An 11,009-nucleotide genomic window follows, 5' to 3' on the forward strand; every position below is an offset into this window, starting at 1 on the left:
AAACAAGAAAAACTGGCAGCCCCAGCAGTGTTTTACTCGTGTTTCAAATATGCAAAACATAGAACGGCATCGTTGACCAGTTTTAAATTTGACAGTAGAACTGGTCGAATAAATAAAACTAAAACGGATTGCTGGAGATACGTTTGTTTCAGTTTCATTTACATTATAGACCACCCATATGAATCTTGCAGCTGCTGAATTTGCTCTTACTGAGTTAGTTTCTTTCAAATATATTATCGCCCTTATTCTGAATAACGTCGTATCGTTTTTTCGCTCGTATTTCATTTGTTTTCCCCATAACGCTAGCAAAATCAAAGGTAGCTATGATTCGATCGAACCATATTCGATCGAAAAATCAATACGTCGTTATTCAGAATAAGGGCGTATTATATATCAATATGGGTCAGTCTTGCGATTCAAGAGGGACATCACGGTAACATTGCGGTGACAAAAAAGGTTACTTATAGACAACAATTTTTTTAAACACATGACAGCTTTTCCAATCAGTACACTGAATCAAACAACCCCAAATATATAAAACATTTTTCCGTATGCACTGTACGAAAAAAATGTAAATATGGCTCAAAGATGATGATTTTCAGAAAAATTAAACATAATTTCATCACTAGAATGCAAAGACGATGAGCTTAATTCTAATTCTGCACCGAACTTTGAACGGTTTGTTACTTTGATTGTCGCATTTTTTATAGGCGAAATTTTATTTCATCAGAAAAAAAAATTTGAAATATAGAAAAGTTCCCATCTCTAAGCGTACATCATTAGGTTTTGCACTATGACCACTCGAATGAACTACCAATGAACTGCCGATGAATCAAGTTCACCTTTTGACAGCTATCAGTGGTTTATTTACGTATCTATTAACACGTATTCAAATTAGAATGAACGCAATGAATACATAAACAAACCACTGATAGCTGTCAAAATTGATTCATTTTGTTCATTTTTGTGAGGTTATGTTATGTTTGTGCAAAACCTAATAGTCGATCAGAGATGCCAGATACTCTGTATAAAAAATCTGTATTATCTGTTTTCTCTAATAAAATTAAATATCAACAATAAAATGATGTTCAAAGATGTTAGTCCAACACATTATGGCTGTAGAATTGTAGATTCGATGAGCAATAATTCTTTGCATCTGCCTGTTGGAACAGAAAGGTTAAATTCTACAAGAGGAATGAAATGCCAAGACTTTGCTTCTGGTCACTGCAATCATATACTAATAGTTTGCTCATACGAAAAAGCTTTTTTGTCGTGAATACGACTTACTTTACTATGGGGCGCCTTTTCAAAATTAGCCATATGGAAGAATGGGCAGAACTTACTCGCGAATATCTCGACTTGTATTAATGGTAGCAACATAATTCTTTCACCATTTCATCAAAAATATGATCAGGAATTCAGGATAATATTTTGAACAGTGTGCGATAACCACAAACAACTCAAAAATTAAGTTTTCTTAAAATTTGAAAACAACGCGGAAAACTTTTTACTTTCGCTTGGGTTTTTCGCGCAAGGACGACGATTTTGAGATAGTCAGGCACATATCTTCAACTGAATGCGTATAAAAGGGGAACCGTGGTCGAAAATCGATCATTTCTTCTTGTGCGTTCGATGGAAGCAGACGTCGTGGGAGTGGAATCATCAACCAGCAGCGAGAGAGAATGCACCTTCTGCGTGGTTAATAAAAACCTCAAACGCTCAGGTCGCATCTCTCATTCGCTTGCTGGCCATCGAGGCGCGAGGACCAGCCAGCAGCAGCAGCGGGAGTTAAACTTTCCACCAGCAGCGCGAGAGAATGCACCTTCTGCGTGGTTAATAAAAACCTCAAACGATCAGGTCGCATCTCTCATTCGCTTGCTGGCCATCGAGGCGCGAGGACCAGCCAGCAGCAGCAGCGGGAGTTAAACTTTCCACCAGCAGCGAGAGAGAATGCACCTTCTGCGTGGTTAATAAAAACCTCAAACGCTCAGGTCGCATCTCTCATTCGCTTGCTGGCCATCGAGGCGCGAGGACCAGCCAGCAGCAGCAGCGGGAGTTAAACTTTCCACCAGCAGCGAGAGAGAATGCACCTTCTGCGTGGTTAATAAAAACCTCAAACGCTCAGGTCGCATCTCTCATTCGCTTGCTGGCCATCGAGGCGCGAGGACCAGCCAGCAGCAGCAGCGGGAGTTAAACTTTCCACCAGCAGCGAAAGAGAATGCACCTTCTGCGTGGTTAATAAAAACCTCAAACGCTCAGGTCGCATCTCTCATTCGCTTGCTGGCCATCGAGGCGCGAGGACCAGCCAGCAGCAGCAGCGAGAGTTAACCAGCAGCGACGGAGAATGCACCTTCTGCGTGGTTTAAATCCTCAAACGCTCAGGTCGCATCTCTCATTCGCTTGCTGGCCACCAAGGCGAGAACCAGCAGCGACTGAAACTGGATTCTGAGTGTTATTGGATCTAAATTTAGGTCTTGAACTCAGGGTCCAGTTCTCTATTCCAGACTTCTATTCGGTTGTTCTTAAAACCATAATAATACTCCTAAAGAATTATGCGGAATTTACTTTACTGTACCTCTATACAACCCATTTTTGTCGTGAATACGACTTACTTTACTATGGGGTGCCTTTTCAAAATTTACCCTCTGAGAGAGTGATAAGAATCAGAACGCGTTCTAAGGAAGAGAACAAAATATCTGCTGCTGTACAACAAATCGTCCGGGAAAAATGTTCCGAAAAGTGGTGAATATCGCAGTGAGTTCCTCAATTTGGTCCTTGTGAATGCTAGAAACGAGTCCCTTCAGCATATTGATAGTTTCTTTCAATAAAATATGCAAATCCGAAATGAAATAATCGACATTAAAATTCTGTATGCGGCTATTTTTATAGCCGTTAGGACCGCCCATTAGTGAAAAAGCTACAAACGAAATCAGGTAGAAACAAGCCTCTCAACAAAACTTGAATCAGTTTGGATTGTATCGCCACTGCGAGCAGATGTGTTTTGTGTCGTCTGCACGCTTTCGACAAGAGCGATTACGTCACAGCTGCCAGTCATTAGCATTGGGAAAAAAACAACGATGGAGAGCATTGCACAATATCAGCCGTTCTAATGGCTCTAAAAGTTTTCTAAAGAACTATTAGGATTTGTTGTTCGCAAATCGTAGGGAAATATCCTCAGTTTACGGCAAATCAAGAACAGTTTGCTTAGATTTGTGCACTTTTCGCTGTGTGAAATTCACAGTAATCGAGATCAAGTGAAGCTTTCTTTGTTTTTGCGAAAAATGTGAAAAAGGGGAATGCGTGCATAATTCATACAATTGATATTCGGAAGTGTTAAGGAACATGTCAGTTGTTTTCGTATTCACGACATCCAGTTATGTCTCTGACATTACCCACCCGCCTTTTTTTGTTGCTTCTTATGAAATCCGTATTAAATTTAGAAAATCTGTACCAAATCTGTATTATGTATGCGTATGTAAGAATCTGTATAATACAGATATATCTGTATAAATGGCATCTCTGTGCTCGATTAGTTTTGACATTTCAGATTTTGATGCATGCTAAACGCAAACTATTAAACAATTTTGAATTAGTAACCTTTTCCGTCACAGGATGGTGTAACTGTGATGTCTTGTTCGATTTTTCTATATATATATATATATATATATATATATATATATATATATATATATATATATATATATATATATATATATATATATATATATATATATATATATATATATATATATATATATATATATATATATATATATATATATATATATATATATATATATATATATATATATATATATATATATATATATATATATATATATATATATATATATATATATATATATATATATATATATATATATATATATATATATATATATATATATATATATATATATATATATATATATATATATATATATATATATATATATATATATATATATATATATATATATATATATATATATATATATATATATATATATATATATATATATATATATATATATATATATATATATATATATATATATATATATATATATATATATATATATATATATATATATATATATATATATATATATATATATATATATATATATATAAATGCAGAGATCATTCTTTGTAATCGCATCGCTTAAGAACGGATGGACGGATTTACATTTCTTTTTTTGTTTGATCAGTTTTTAGCCCCACCGGGTTCGTACATCAAAAAAATTAAGAAAACTTGCCGGAAAAGTGGGAAAATCCATTAAGTTGTTTTGTATGGACAATGGAATTTTCCACTGGAAAAGTCGCAAATGATTACTAGATCATTGGTAGGTGTTTGGCGCATAACGAGTTGCATGAGTGTTTGGCCGTCGAAGAAAGGAAAACTAGATCGTTGAAAGAATCTTTTGGCGCGCAATAAGTTGATTTGTGTGAAGTGCATACTTGAGTGCCACGTGCCTAATTGGGTATCAACATTGTCGCTTACTAAATGATTGGCAGAATTCCAGAATGTGTGTAATGGAGTCAGATGAATAATATTGGTCATTGTGAATCAACAAAAAGTTTGTGCTCTAGAAACGCTAAAGTCAAACTAAGAGATTTTCCTTGCATTTTGCTTTCGAATGATTATTGAATTTTAGATTACACGAAGCGCACATAATAAGTGGCAATTAGATATCGTTATTCAAGATGGATTGATACTATTTCTCTAAATTGTATACAACATCGTCAATCTGGTAGATGATGCTACAAGAACTCACTGCCTCTCAATGCATGAACCGTGAAAGATTTTTTCTACATTTTTTCGCTATATCTCATACTTTGAGTATTTCACGGCCCTTACCAAAATAGATACAGTATTGCAATAATCGGCGCTGTGTGGAATTTAACAAGGGATAATCGCAATTTGACAATTATCCCAGAAAATCGAACCGATGAATCAACTTGATGATTCTAATACTAGGTTACAGTATTTCGAAACCTTTGTGTTGAGCATTCACAGATATTTTCATAGACACAACTTATGCCGAAGTTATATGTACATAGTTAGAATAGGCGACAATAGTAAAATGATTCTATCACAATTATCCACTGCCCGTATAGAATCGGATCGGAAAACGAGAATTGCTTCAGAGCGAATCCCTACCCCAACGTGCTAACCCGTGATGTTCAGAAGGGTTGTCGAGAGAAAATCGTTTTCGCTCTGGTGTCCATTCTGTGTTAAATGGACCATGCAGGTGTTTTGTTACTGAGATGATATTCGTCTCTCTTTGATGGCATCGTGTGATTGAATCGTGTGAAGAGTTGCTAGAGAGCGTTCTTTGATACGTTAAAAGCCATTCTTGCTGAGAAGAATGCTCAAATTGGTAAGCTCAATATCAACTTAAAATGTAAGCGTCGTCTCTCCAAGGCACCAGAAGTTCCTTCGTATCTAAAAATATCCACTTTATTAGAACTCTAGAGTACGTGTGGTACTTTTTGGCAACTTGAACGTACAGAACAAGTTTTTAGAAAACATTATCGATGCTTAAAAGTTGTGCACATGTTCACATTAATTTTGGGTGATGTTTCTTTTGGCATTAAAAATGCCTTACTCTTCACTATATGGGGCCGGGTGTCAATTAAAAGTTTCAAAAATAGTCGCGTAACCTTTTTGTGTCATAATTTTGAACGTTAATAACTCGGTCATTTGTTGATGGATTGTTATAATTTAACAACCAATCGATTCGGAAACTTTTAACTTAAACATGTATGACGACGTCTTTTCAGTATTTCAATAGCATACTATTGAAAAAGTGGTTGGAACCGACCTATGTTTTTATCCACCAATCCCTGTTGTGCAAAATGACGTCAACTGCTTGTTCGACATAGGAGGCTTTGCGTCATGCATAAAAAACACCGTATCGTTATGCGTAGTATGAAGAGAAATCTATTGTCGTTTTCGTTTTTAAATTGCACTACACCGGTGTAGCGAAAGTTGCACCTAAACCGTTCGTTTTTACCAATTGCACTACACCAGTGCTACACTTTTTCAGCACCGATACCACTGGTGTAGCACTCATCAAAAGTTTGGTGTAGCTCTGTGCAATGGAATCGTTTATTGTAGTCAATGGTTACTGTTTATGTTTTCGTCATTTTTGTTCGTTTATTCATGCCTCAGTGTAGCACTGCACCGGTGTAGTGCAAATTAAAAACGAAAACGCCATATAAATATAGGCTGCACAATATTTCTTTGCCTAGTTGATGTTTGACTGTGAATGAAACAAGTAGCTCGTCGTCAGCTCACTAGCTGATGACTGGATTGTATATGCGTTCACTTGTTGGATTGTCGCTTTTGCATTATGCGTTGGTGAAATTTCCTGTTGTCTGCGCAACACCGTGTTCGCTTGAGTATCTTATATATCATCTAGATATTGAAGAACCAAATCAGCGTGGTTTCCGATTCTTTTGAAATATCCCATGTATTTAGCAAATTTTTGGTCGATTTTGCCATTAAAAATGCCTTACACTTCGCTTCCCGAGGCTGGGTGTCAATTTAAAACATGCAAAACTAATCGCGTAACATTTTTCTGTCATAATTTCTAACGCTTATAATTCAGTCATTTGTTGATGGATTTATATAATTCAACAACCAATCGATTTGGAAACATTTAACTTAAACTTATGAGATAACGTCATTTGAATAATTCAATTGCATACCATTGAAAAATTGGTTTGAATTGAGTATTTTATTTTGGTTTCCTGGTAACTGTCAGGCCAATTTAGAATTATCGGCGATAGATTTTTCGGATCTAATGTGCAGCGCTTGTTTCTCGATGATTTGTTAATGGATTTTCCTAATTTAAATGATTCCAAAGATTCAATATTGTAAGCTTCAAAATGTTTTAATTTGGCAGCGGATCGGTTTGCATACTTAAGGTGAAATGTAGCGTCGTAAAATGCGCGCAAAATTTTATCCGCTTCAGTTGAACGAACCGTCGCACAAAGCATACCAAGAAAAACGGACACATAGAAACAAGAACTTTTTTCAATGATTGAGCGCAGTGGGTTTACCTCTCGTTATATTGGCTTGTAAAAAAGACTGAACGTAATGGATTTTGAATCCTTCACACTTTGAATATATGCTAATACAATCGTTATTGTTAGTGATTACTCTTACACTAGAGCTATAAATCATGAGCAATTATGAATGACTAACATGAGGTTATATGTATATGTATTAACCAACTTGATAACCATGTTTATGCCTGTTGTTTATCAATGTTTATCACATTGTTTATATCACGATAATACTTGGTTTGTATTTCATTCAGTAGCTTGTCAATGATGAAGTTATAGTTTTGCTATAAAAATTGCTACAATCTAAAATAATACCTGTTATACGATATCACACAGCCAAGTTTTATTGCTTCAGCAACATCAATGCATTGAACTCAACAGAATTGGACATTATTAGCATTATAAATGACAGTTACTTAGAAAATAAACAATTTCTTACAATACCCATTTTATTGTATTCAACTCGTTTTTATTTCAACACAAAGCCCAATGCTGCATAAATTCGCGTCATAATTTTACATGTAATTTTTGCTCACGATATAATCACAGACTAACAGACAGGACACTCAAATTAGATTCGTCAATCATTTTAACGGTCATTTCGAATATTCCTTTATTTGGGACAGTACTCACCTGTGTCATGATGGCGCCACGTTACCCTATCAAAAATATCCTTTCTGTCATCTAGACTGTGTTTATTTTTTCATTTACCAACAGAGTTGCCATTCATACAGAATTACTTGTAATGTATTGATTTGTCTACGTCCATGCGAATTTCATGCAGGATACAGATTTAATACATATTGCCAAAACTATATACATAATTGTGCTACTTCTCATCCTCCAACGCAGTACAAAATCGAACCCGTTTTGTTACAATATTTACTTGCTTCTGGTCTACCGCCACTTAATTTCGGATGAAAATTACCAACACAATAAAAAATAATCTAGATGAGCAACGTTGAGAAAAATAAATGGTTACCTTCCAAGATCGCTGAAAAAGTTAAGTATATTATCAACGTAATCCAATAATTTATTATGATGATTCATTTTCAAATATTATGATGAAATCAGGCATCCCTGCAAGCAGCTGATCGGTGTTGACAAACGAGGGGAAACCAACTAGTAAAAAAACTTTCACATAACACAAGGGGTGTACCGATAGTAAATAGTTCGCGCAGTACAATATAGGTGGAACTAGTGAATCACGAAAAATTATTTTGATAAGAATTTACTCATACTGTCATGTCTGTTAGTCTGTGATATAATGCCACCGTGCCCACCGTGCATTTCTCACACCACCTCAATACGAAACAGCAGCGCGCAAGCAATAAAAAAAATGCGGAAAAGTTTATGTAAACTTTTTCAAATTTTGGTTGCTTTAGCTAAAATTTTATAATTTTGAGTTGCATTTTCAGATTCTTTGTGAAATTCTGCTACAAACACTACTTTTCAGTTCTAAAATCATCCCCGTGGAACGGAACAGTTACCGTTTATACTTTTCAAAAACCAATTACGGCTCGGCAAAGCAAAATTTCAAAATTCTAAGAATACTTAGTTATGATAAATTTGATTTCGAAAACTTAAGTGTTTTTGGTTTTTCGAAAATCGGTCTAGTTTTTGAATAATTGATCAAAAACGCGATTTTCGCATTCCGCTACATTTCACCTTAAATCTCCATTACCATACGAACAAAACGGTGGCGCGCAAATGGATTCAGTATACAGTTGTATTCATCTTTTTCATTGAATGTGACTGAACAAGTTTTGTCCCACCAGGAATTAAACGCTTCAAAAGATTCAAAATTAAATTCTGAAACTTATCTAAAAGCGGAATCCTCGGTTTAGTAGTATAAATAAGTTCCACAGGCTCTCATATACAGAACAATTAGATGCAATATCATATAGTATCAAAGATAAGCTCAAGGTAAGTTTATTTGCGATTTTACATGTATCGTTTGAATAGGAACCCTCGTAGAATTTGGTTAACCGCCAGTTAAGTTAAATTATTATTTGCTTCAAAACAATGAGCGTCTGATGGTTACACGCGTTGTAACTATGACAATGTTCATTCATGTGTTAATAACATCAAGTTACAATATGAACAAGATTTCGGAATTTTGTTGCGTATCCATTTCGTATATTCCTAACATGCCAAAGCGAAAATCAATGTAAGTAACTAAATATTTTATGCGGACTGTGAACGACCATTATTATGTTAAAACTGGGGGTAAATAAACGATATAAATCAAATCAAATTAATAAGTTTGTACGTTTCTCGAAAATTATCATCGTAAAATAAAATAGTTTCATTTGTTCAGGTTTAAATCTTTAGGTTGTTTGTATCTAAAATTGAGCTTTCAAGTAGCTTTGAAGTGTAGTGAAGTTTAGTGTATCATCATCATTATCATCTTAATTTTTGTATTTATTATGTTGAAGACCCTAGAAACGTTTCATTTTTAATGTTATTGTGCTCGGTCGTGTCTTGAATACAACCCTCTAATTTTTTTAGGGCTAAAGCGAATGTGTGTCAAATTCCGTTGATTGTAGGTTAAGTAATCAGCAAAATATTGGAGAAAAACGTTAACCACTTAGTCGTTTGACCATTCTGCTCTTCGAACACATAAATGCGAACAAATAGTTTTTGGGCGAGACGAAGTTCGACGGGTCAGCTAGTATATATAAATGCAGAGATCATTCTTTGTAATCGCATCACGTAAGAACGGATGGACGGATTTACATGATTCTTTTTTTGTTTGATCCATTTTTACTCCCACGGGGTTCGTACATCAAAATAATTAAGAAAACTTGCCGGAAAAGTGGGAAAATCCATTAAGTTGTTTTGTATGGACAATGGAATTTTCCACTGGAAAAGTCGCAAATGATTACTAGATCATTGGTAGGTGTTTGGCGCATAACGAGTTGCATAAGTGTTTGGCCGTCGAAGAAAGGAATACTAGATCGTCGAATAAATTTGTTGGCGCGCAACGAGATGCAGGTAGAAGAAAAATTCTGATATCCAGTTGAAGAATTGTGTGTAATGAAATCAGATGAATAATATTGATCATTGTGAGCGCGAGGTAAAAAAATCAGAAAAATTTTGAATAAATCGATGAAAAGATTGTGCTGTAGAAGCGCTAAGGTCAAACTAAGAGATCTTCCCTGCACCTACACTAAGCTCACATAATAAGTGGCAATTAGATCAATGTTCAAGATGATTACCATAATGGATTGAATCTGCCATTTTCTATTTCAATTCTTTGACTAATGTTAAAATTGGTAAGATAAATATCAAATTAAAATTTAAGCGTCGTCTCTACAAGCAACCAAACGTACCACAGTACCTGAAAAGTATCGACTTTATTAGAGCCTTAATGTACGCACTTTTCAATAACTAGAACGTACAGAAAATATTCCCAAAAAACTTTCTCTCTGCTTTAAAGCTGTACAAGGAACTTGTGCAAAGTTTGTTTTGATGAGTCGGGTGAACATTCACGTTTGAGTAATTCCTTAAAAACGGACTGTTGGGAATGATTTGTATGCTACTTAAGCCAAATCCTTTTTTACGAACTTTTGGTTACTTGGGCTAAAAACAAATTGTGGATATATCTTACTCTACCGAATGATCAGTTCTCGAAGAGAAACTCTGCAACATTGTGTTAAGTTTATCAATCCAACATTATGGTTAGTGGTTAGCTTTTTTATCGATTACCGGAAGTAAGAGCCACATCTGGAACAGAAAACGTGCCATTTGAGCCAATTTGTTCTGAACCATTTGTGACTGATAAACAATAAACAATGAACGATTTACGATTAACGATAAACGATAAACGATAAACGATAAACGATAAACGATAAACGATAAACGATAAACGATAAACGATAAACGATAAACGATAAACGATAAACGATAAACGATAAACGATAAACGAT

Source organism: Malaya genurostris, chromosome 1, assembly GCF_030247185.1.
Source record: "Malaya genurostris strain Urasoe2022 chromosome 1, Malgen_1.1, whole genome shotgun sequence".
In the NCBI taxonomy this organism is placed as follows: domain Eukaryota; kingdom Metazoa; phylum Arthropoda; class Insecta; order Diptera; family Culicidae; genus Malaya; species Malaya genurostris.